The sequence below is a fragment of the Lycium ferocissimum genome, chromosome 3, assembly GCF_029784015.1.
Source record: "Lycium ferocissimum isolate CSIRO_LF1 chromosome 3, AGI_CSIRO_Lferr_CH_V1, whole genome shotgun sequence".
Classification (NCBI taxonomy): domain Eukaryota; kingdom Viridiplantae; phylum Streptophyta; class Magnoliopsida; order Solanales; family Solanaceae; genus Lycium; species Lycium ferocissimum.
Genome location: NC_081344.1, coordinates 18,000,594 through 18,010,039, shown reverse-complemented (window position 1 = coordinate 18,010,039; position 9,446 = coordinate 18,000,594). Strand labels below are relative to the sequence as shown.

At 35.3% G+C, this 9,446-nt stretch overlaps 1 pseudogene; it reads right to left on the bottom strand.

Moving 5' to 3' along the window:
• Window positions 1-2,399: 2,399 nt before the first annotated feature.
• Window positions 2,400-9,446, bottom strand: part of LOC132048732 (isoflavone reductase homolog) — a 46,141-nt pseudogene continuing 39,094 nt past the window's right edge.

The following is a 9,446-nucleotide window of genomic DNA, read 5'->3' as shown; positions in this document are numbered from 1 at the left end:
GGTCAATATGAATTGGATCAAATAAGTGATAACTCAAACGGCTCAATATCTTCGGTATATAGCCCAGCCATATACAAAGCCCCATTTCCATTCAATATCCAAATGAAGATATTGTGCATGTTGAGTTATGACCTACTTGATCCAATCCATATTTGACCTAGGCAAATCTCGAACAATAATATCATGAAGGATAAATTAGTCGAATCACAATTTTTTATAGTAATAATAATCAGGTCAAAAGAATTGTTACTAAAAAAATTAAAATAAGGAAGGCAAGCATAATATCATAAAGTACAATCAAATTAGTGTTATAAAGCAAAACTTAAGGGAAGATTTATGAAAGTTTTCTAATTATAATGATTTTGTAGGTAAGCTGGTTTAATTTGAATAACTTTGTTGGTACAAAATTAATATAACCGACTTTAGTGGGTAATTTGTTATACTTGGCAGGCCTTATGTGTTATTAAACCAAATATTAAAATCTCCAGGTGACCAAGACAGTGTTTTAAAAGGCGGAGGCATAAGGCGAGGCGAGGCTTTAGCCTCGAGGTCCCATGGATCTTTAAATATTTAATTTATATAGAGTAAAATAGTATAAATAACACAAAAATTATATATATAAAATACATTAATAGTTTTAAAAAAATGAAAAATATTAATATAATAGACTTTAGTGAGTAATTGGTCATACTCGGAAGGCCTTATGTGTTATTAACAAAAATATTAAAATCTCCAGGTGACCGAGATAGTGTTTTAAAAGGCGGAGGCATAAGGTGAAGCGAGGCTTTAGCCCCGAGGCCCCATGGATCTTTAAATATTTAATTTATATATAGTAAAATATTATAAATAACACAAAAATTATATATAAAAAATACATTAATAGTTTTAAAAAAAATGAAAAACATTAAAAAAATCTCATAGAAAATAAAACTTTTAACGTGATTTTACAAGTATAAATAATGCAATGATATAAAAGTTATTATGAGATGCAAATCAACTCTAACATCTTACTTTCAAACAATAAAAGAATCACAATTTCTTAAAATACATCACTTTTATACCATGCAATTCCTTCCGCACCACCCTCAACCCCCCCCCCCCCTCCCCCCGCCGAAAGAAAATAATCAATAAACCTTATTTGTATTATAATGAAAACACCGCTCCTTCCAGAATAAAAGCAAAATTACTTTCATATAGTGAAACAATAAATATGATAATTTTGAGACATAGGACAAAAACATGAAGACCAATGGTAAGTGAAGATGTAAAATTCGTCTATCTATTTTTAAAATAAATGTTAAATGCTATTCAACCTCACGGTGTTCTCAATTAGCAAGTATGCAATACTAGGGCTTGTAACTTGAGTTACTCTCAATCTTCTTATTTCTATAAATGAAAAGACTATTAAACATCATTTTATTAAAGAATTATGAGGGTCATCAGTGTTAAACTAAAGAATTTGACACATAATTTGTGTAAGAACTGTTAGGCTAAAGAATTTGACACATAATTTGTGTAAGAACCGTTAGGCGAGCCCCGAGCGTTAAGCGTGTTTAGAGCCTATAGTCGGGTACTTAGGGTGTAAGCCTGACATAACGAAGTCCCACATGTAAACCCCGAGGCGTTTTGCCAGTGCCCCACCCTAGGGCAAGTTCCAGAACTACCTTTTAAAACACTGACCAAGACATAAGTATATGCAAATGTTGGAGAATATAAAACCGATAAATAAGGAAAGCACTATCCTATCATTTACCAGTTTGAAAACAAGAAGGTCGCTCTTGACATCAATTAGACTTTTCCCACAATGTTACTTTCCTCAATTCGACAGTTCACTCATCCTAAATTTGCTTGAATAAAGGATCTTTGCTTAATTTGATGTTCACTTTCATGAACCAAAGAAATTATTTGAGATAGTTTACTTGTCAGTTGTTATTTTGCAGATTAGCCAATCACGTCCTTGAAGAATCTCAACAAGTTTAAGTTATAACTCGGTTCAAATACCAATTAAAAAAAGGTTTGATCTTTTTTCATTCGCTCAAACCTTGGTTTTTAGAGCTACTTGGTATCTATATTGGTGAGAGGTAACATATAATTGGTGGAATAGTCGAGGTGCAAGGGAGCTGACCTGGAAATCACTGTTAAAAAAAGTGGGTGCCACAGGAAATAGACAAAATTAATTGAGAAAAAAAATCTCTCCAAAAACCGAGTACAAACTGTCCTACTTGAAACTAGTAGGTTTGCAATCTTCAACCCAAAATACCAAGGTAAACTGAGTAAGAAATTGAAGTGTTTCTATGTAGAAACGTCTCAAATGGTTTACATCTGAAACTACTATGCATTACAGAAAGGCAAGAAGCTAACATATGCCTAACAGCAAGGAACTCTTGATATTCACCGTTTCACACATATTGGTTGAGAATCTCGTCTACCGGGGTATATTTAACATCAGGATAAACCTCCGATGCCTCTAATCCAAATGACGGTTCAATTTCAAAATTAGTGTGGTCACAAAAGCTGTGTGTGAGATCGATAATACCATGTTCAATGGAAACGAGGCTTCTGCAAGAAATATAATTAGTACATTAATGAGACTTTTATGTTGACTGATAGAATATCACTTAGACCTAAAGTGAAGAGCTCAAGGGCAGAATGTTTCACCTTGTATGTTCTTGAGAACTTGTTCCTCGGGTACGTATACTCTTTCAAGGTTCTTTCCAGTTTTCTTCTCCCACAAGGATACAACCTCATTTAATGTAATTATATTGCGTGGAGGCCTAATATAGAGGATTTTGTTAAGTGTTTTTGGTTCATCCACAGTCTTGATGGTATAGGTACCAATGTCTTCTCCGGTTCTCCCTTGTTAAAAACAGCTGTAGATGCAAAAGGAGTTCAATGGCTCTCTTGTAAAATGTGTCTATCAGCTACTACTAGATGATTGACAGATGTTTAATTCAAGAAGCAAAGAATTATCCAATGAATGAGAAATCTAATAAGTACACTTCAAAGATGAAAAATAACTTTACTGGAACATGTTCATATGAAAATTTTGAAGCAAATCGTGTTTACCTTTAGCATTGCCATCTCCTAAGATAACAACTTTGTCCGTAGGAGGACCTGCAAATCCAGGCTTTGCTAAATTTGGAAGAAACCAATCAGCAGAAAAGAAGTTGGACACATAAGCGAATGGTATTCCTTCAGCCTCTATAGTCCGATGAATTTGAGCTTTAGCATTAAATGTTGTTTTAGCAGGCTCAACAGCATGGAGACGGTCTACGTCATTCCCAAATTCAGAAGGAAAGAATCTCTGAGAGCATAAGCATTGCAAAAAGTTTATTTTGCTAAGTCGATCGATATTTACTGAATCAAGTGCAGAAGGGAGAATTTCCCATGTAGCTGAAAAGGTCCCCCAAGTATAACCTTAGGGACTGAGCATCAAATATTTCTGAATGTAGAGGTACTGCATTGCTGTTATCCCCCAAGTATAACCTTAGGGACTGAGCATCAAATAGTTCTGAATGTAGAGGTACTGCATTGCTGTTATCTTTTAATTAAGTACGAGGTAATTCTTAAAAAGAGTCATTAATGAAACAAAAGCACCTTCATTTGCTGACAAGAAAGACTATATTTGTCACAATTAGACAGAGAACATAGCCAAAAAGATAAGAAATCACCTGGTGTAAAATAAGACAATGTAACTTGCTCCAACTTAGGGAATCTTAGTAGCTCAGTTGGTTGGCTACCTGAACTATCAACTGTGAGGATACGATTCCCCACCTTGTAATCCCTTCCCAATTTCCATTTTCCTACCCCCAATTTTACAAAAAAAAAAAAAAAAAATAAAAAAAAAAAAAAAATTCAAGTCAGCATTATGTTTAGAGAAAATTACAAGAAAGTGCAGGTTGGGGTGTTTTTCTAACTAATTCAAGCCCAAATTCAATCTTCTTACCCGAATAGCCCACGTTGTATGTAGGGGTGTTCATGGGCCAGTTTTTGCTTAAAAGCAAAACCAAATCAATTTAGTCGGTTTTTAATTATTAAAACCAAAACAAAACCAAATATAATACATATACATCGGTTTGGTTCCATTTTTCGGTTTTTAAGAAATCTAATGGAATTTTTCTCTTCTTTTTTTCCCTACGATTAAGAAAGACTTTCCATCCTTTTCCAATTTATAGTCCGTTATTACCCTTTTATGTTGGGAGCTATAATATTCTTGGATTATGAAGAAAATGTCTTAAGATTTATAAGCTTTAATCAAGTGAATAAAGTTTATAAGAAATACAACATCTATTAGGTAAAACTCATAGTTGTTTCTTTATAGAAATGAGTTTGGTATCATGGATTTCTTTTAATAAATGGGCTTAAGGTGTAAAGTTCATTAGAGTAATAGAGATAAAGAAGATTTCGATGAAAAAGTAAACAAAGAATTCAATTGTTTTTATAAAAGTTAATACATTGTATATATATAATTATAAAATTGTGCATATTATTTTGTCAGTTTAGTTCGATTTTTCTTCGATCTGTTATTAATAAAACCATACCAAACCAAATATCATCGGTTCTTCAAATTTAAAACCAAATCATTGCTATCTGGTGGAGAAAAGACAGACATTGCGGGAGAAAAGAATCTCCGACCAAATTCATTGCTATAGAGAAAAGAAAGAGACATAGTCGGAGGAATTTTTTTTTGTCAGATTCGTCAATAATTCTCCGATAAACTTTCAAATTTGAGATCTAAATTGGAAAGCATTTGTGGATTTATGACTTTCTTTATTATATCTGAGTGTATAATGTATACAAGGACGTATATGAATTGCTTATATTCAAAATAATAGTATTTTTTTCTTTTTGGTGAATTTCAGACAACCAATAAGCATGAAAATATTTTTGGCATTCTCTCTCTAACTTTTTCTCTCTCTAATGGTGTCGGCTCACGCTAGTTAATGTGCGCAGGTGAGTTAAACCATGGCTAAGGGGAAGGCAAAAGGTAGAGGACAAGCTCAAATTCAAGAGCAAGGACAAGGTCGAGATAAGGGACGGCCTCGCAAGGTTCCTCTTGCAACATTTGTCAACTTTGTAGATGCGAAATCAACACAAGATCAACCTGGAAGTGAAGAGATTACAGATCCAAACGCTTAAGTGACAGAAATGGCAGCTGGCCCTTCAGCGAGTAGTACTGAGGAGGCTAAGAAGCTGATTCTCAGCCCCAAAACCCTGGAGGATCTGACATCTATGAGTGGATCTATGGTAAAAGAAGCTAATGGAACTGTGCAAGCTCCAGAGAAGAAAAAAGCAACTGAGGTAGCGGACTCAGTTTTTCTCACTCCAAGTGACCACCAATAGAGAATTGGGTGAATCTGTTAATAAAAAAACAAAAACAGGGCGGCATCACATGGTATGAAATTAAAGTATATTCCTCCTCTAGTTGTTAATGGTGAAACTGTAGTTCAATTGTTTGAAGAAGATGTGAAAGTAGAAGAGGAGAAATGGAACTGTGCTTTAATTGCCTTTTTTTGTTTTGGGAATGACCGGGATACAATGCTATGTCTCGGTATATCTCCCAGAATTGGGAAAATAATGTTGTTGATCTTGTACTATATCTTCATGATGATGGGTATTATATAATTAAATTTCTGACTATTGAAGATATGCATAAAGTACTGTATGCAGGGCCTTACATTATCAATAATAAGCCCATAACTTTGAAGCCCTGGTCTAAGGATTTTGATCTCAATTCTGAGTTCATGTCTGAAATTCCCCTATGGGTTAATTTTCCTAAGCTGCCATTGAACTGTTGGGGATATGGACCATAATGTAGAATTGTTAGTGCAACAGGTTCACCCTTATTTGCTGATGAGTGCACAATGCAACAAACAAAAATTTGCGGTGCTCGTATGCTAATTGAGGTGAATGTCACAAAACCCCTTCCCTCTGCTGTTAAGGTTCAAGATCCCAATGGACAAATGATATGCCAAAGTGTAGAATATGAGTGGAAACCTGAATTTTGTCCTCAATGCCAAAAAGTGGGACATATATGGAAGGAGCAGTCACCTGCTCAAAAACCTGAACTAGTAAGGATAAGAAGACATAGGAAACAAGTTACTCAAGAATGGAAATCTAAAGGGGTTGTTATCCCAGAGGTAGTACAGAACACAAGTGTCCCTAATGCTCCACAGGGCAATGAGAATGTTGTAAACCAAAATGTGGTACAAGAAGTGGCACAAAATGAGAATAATGTAGCTAGTGCCTCCACATGAAGGCAGGAGAAACAAACTGCTCCTAGAAATCCGCCGGTAAGTGCTACTACTTCAACTAGTCCTGAATTTAATCTTGCAAATTTTCATGTGCTGCCAATTGTGTTTACCAAAAAAGGATTTGAGATACTACATAAAGGGAAAAGTGTAGAAAGGTGGAACATCCCTAACAGTAAGGGTGGGCATGGTATGGTATATACCAATTACCATACCGAAACCAAAATTTTTTATACCGTGGTTTTGGTATTGTGGTATATGATACGGTATTTGATATGCACTTTTAAAAAGTTTGGTATTCGGTATTTATAAATAATATACCGAAATACCGAATACCATACCGAAGTATATAGTCACATATACAAGTCATATATATTCGTATTTTAATACTAACAAATATATAAACAAGTATTAGTACAAAATTAATTGTTTAAACGTTGGAATTTTGATTAGTCTATGTTAATTGAAATGCCCTTTTGTGTAATTGATTTACAAAGGGGATTAATTGTTCTTCTTTTGAATATATTTACATGTGCAAGGTGTTGGTACAATATAATTGAGAGGTTTCTTGAATAGCCGAAGTCGTAATTATCTATTATATAAGTATATGTAGGTCGAAGTCGAACAAACTATGGTTACTGATTTACCGTACCGAAAACTACCTAAATCGAACTTAAAAATACCAAACCATACCGAATTAATTTGGTATGGTAATGGTATAGTATGTTTAAAAACCGAAAACTGAAATTACAGTACCGAACTTTCCAATACTATACCATGCCCACCCCTACCTAACAGTCTAATGACTTGGTTATTTTGGACTATTAGAGGAATAAATAAGAGGTATAAGCAGAAAGAGTTAAGAAATAGCTCAGAAATAAAAGGATATGGCTAGCTAGTATGGTAAAAACAAGAGTAAAGGATCATAATATGGTAAAGAGACTGCACAACATTGCACCAGGTTGGAATATTCATACAAACTACCGGGAGGCAGTAAATGGTAGGATATGGTTCATATAGGATCGTAATTGGTTTGAGATTACCCTTAAGCATAGAACAACTCAACTAGTGCACTGTTTGGTGAGAGATAGAACCAATAATCATAGTTTCTTAATATATGTGATCTATGGTTTCAATACTATACAGCAAAGGAGGACACTATGGAGTGACTTGAACACTCTAAGTCAAGGTATTTCCCAACCTTGGCTCTTAGCTGGTGACTTTAATACAGTTTTGCCCCACAGGATAGGCAAGGTGGTAGTCCTATTACTCTGACTGAAGTACAAGATTTTGCTGATTGTATCCAACAAACTGCACTTCATGAATTACCTTGGCAGGGGGATCATCATAGTTAGTTAAATAAACACGTGGGATCAGACAGCATTGCTAGTAGAATTGATGGAGTTTTTGGCAAATTTGAATGGATGGTCACCTGGGGACAAGTAGTGACCATTTATGAGCTGCCTTATATCTCAGACCATGCTCCAATGATCACAAATCGGCAACCTCATTAGGGCAGTTCTTTAATGTGTGGGTTGAACATGGGGATTTTGAACAGATTATGGGGAGAGTATGGTAGCAGAGAATGAATACTCATAGAATGAAGGATGTGTGGATGAAGTAACAGAAGCTAAAGCCTGCACTAAGACAACTCAAAAATAATGAATTCAAGTTTATCAGAACTACGATTAATCTTGCAAGGCAAGAGTTAGTCCATGTTCAGGAGAAATTATCATCACAGGCCAATGACTCACAGATCAACCAAGAGAAATTATCATCACAGTCAATGACTCGCAGATCAACCAGGAGAAAAACTTACTCCTTAACCTTAAGAAATGGTCACTGATGAAAGAGAGTGCTCTAAAGCAAAAACTAAGGGCTAGATGGATTAAGCTTGGGGATGCTAATAATAAGTATTTCTCAGCAATCAGTAAAGAGAGAAGTCATAGAAAACAGATCTTGGAGATCATCTCTCTTGCTAGTCTCAAAAGTAAAGAACCAAAGGAGATACAAGAGGAATTTGTTAGCTTTTACAAAAGTCTGATAGGAACTGCTACTAATTCATTGCCTGCTATTAATAAGCATATACCATATGGAAGTTTCCAACATTGAGTCAGCAACAAAAGTTTAGTTTATGTGTTGCAGTGAATGCTGAGAAGGTGTGTGATGCATTGCAGGCTATTGGTGATGATAAGGCACCATATATTGATGCTTATAGTGCCTATTTCTTTAAAAAAAAATCCTGGAACACTGTTAAGGATGATATTACTGCTGCTGTACTGGAATTTACCACTGGCATCCATCATAAGCCATAAAACTGTACCAAAGTGCCCTTGGTTCCCAAAACCAGAAGGCCTGCCACTGTTAAAGAGTTTTGACCTATTGCCTATAGTTTTGTGCTTTATAAAATTAATAATCTCTAAATTATTGCAAGTAGGATTCATGAGGTGATTGACTCTGTCATACGAGAGGCCCAAGCAGGATTTATGGTTGATAGGAGAATATCAGATAATATCATTTTACCTCATGAGCTTGTTAAGGCTTATAGTAGGAAAAACATCTCAGGCAGGTGTATGATAAAAATTGATTTGCAAAAGGCTTATGAATTTGTTGAATGGGTGTATCTGGAAGAAGTGATGCAGGAATTGGGGTTTCCACATATGTTTTATTTCTTGGGTAATGGCTTGTGTCAAAACGATTAGTTACTTTATAATTGTGATTGGTGAATACACCTCTCCTTTTGAAGCAGCTAGGGGGCTAAGGCAAGGGAACCCTATGTTCCCATTTCTATTTGCCATTGCTATGGAATGCCTTAGTAGGAACCTTAATTGACTTGAAGAACTCCCCGGGGTTTAAATTTCACCCTCAATGTACCAAACTTGGAGTCATCCACCTATATTTTGCTGATGACTTATTATTGTTTTGCAAAGGAGATCTTAACTCTGTCAAAGCCATGCAACAATGCTTCCAGGTCTTCTTAAAGGCTTTAGGGCTACAGGCTAATTTGGGTAAAAGTTATATATACTGTGGAAGGGTAAAACATGAGATACAAACTGCTATTATTCAGCATTTGGGGTACACTATCGGTTCTTTGCCTTTCAAATATCTTGGGATCCCTTTGTCCACTAAAAACTATTTATTATGCAACGGTTCCCCCTCATAGAGAAGATTACTGCTAAAATCTCCACATGGACA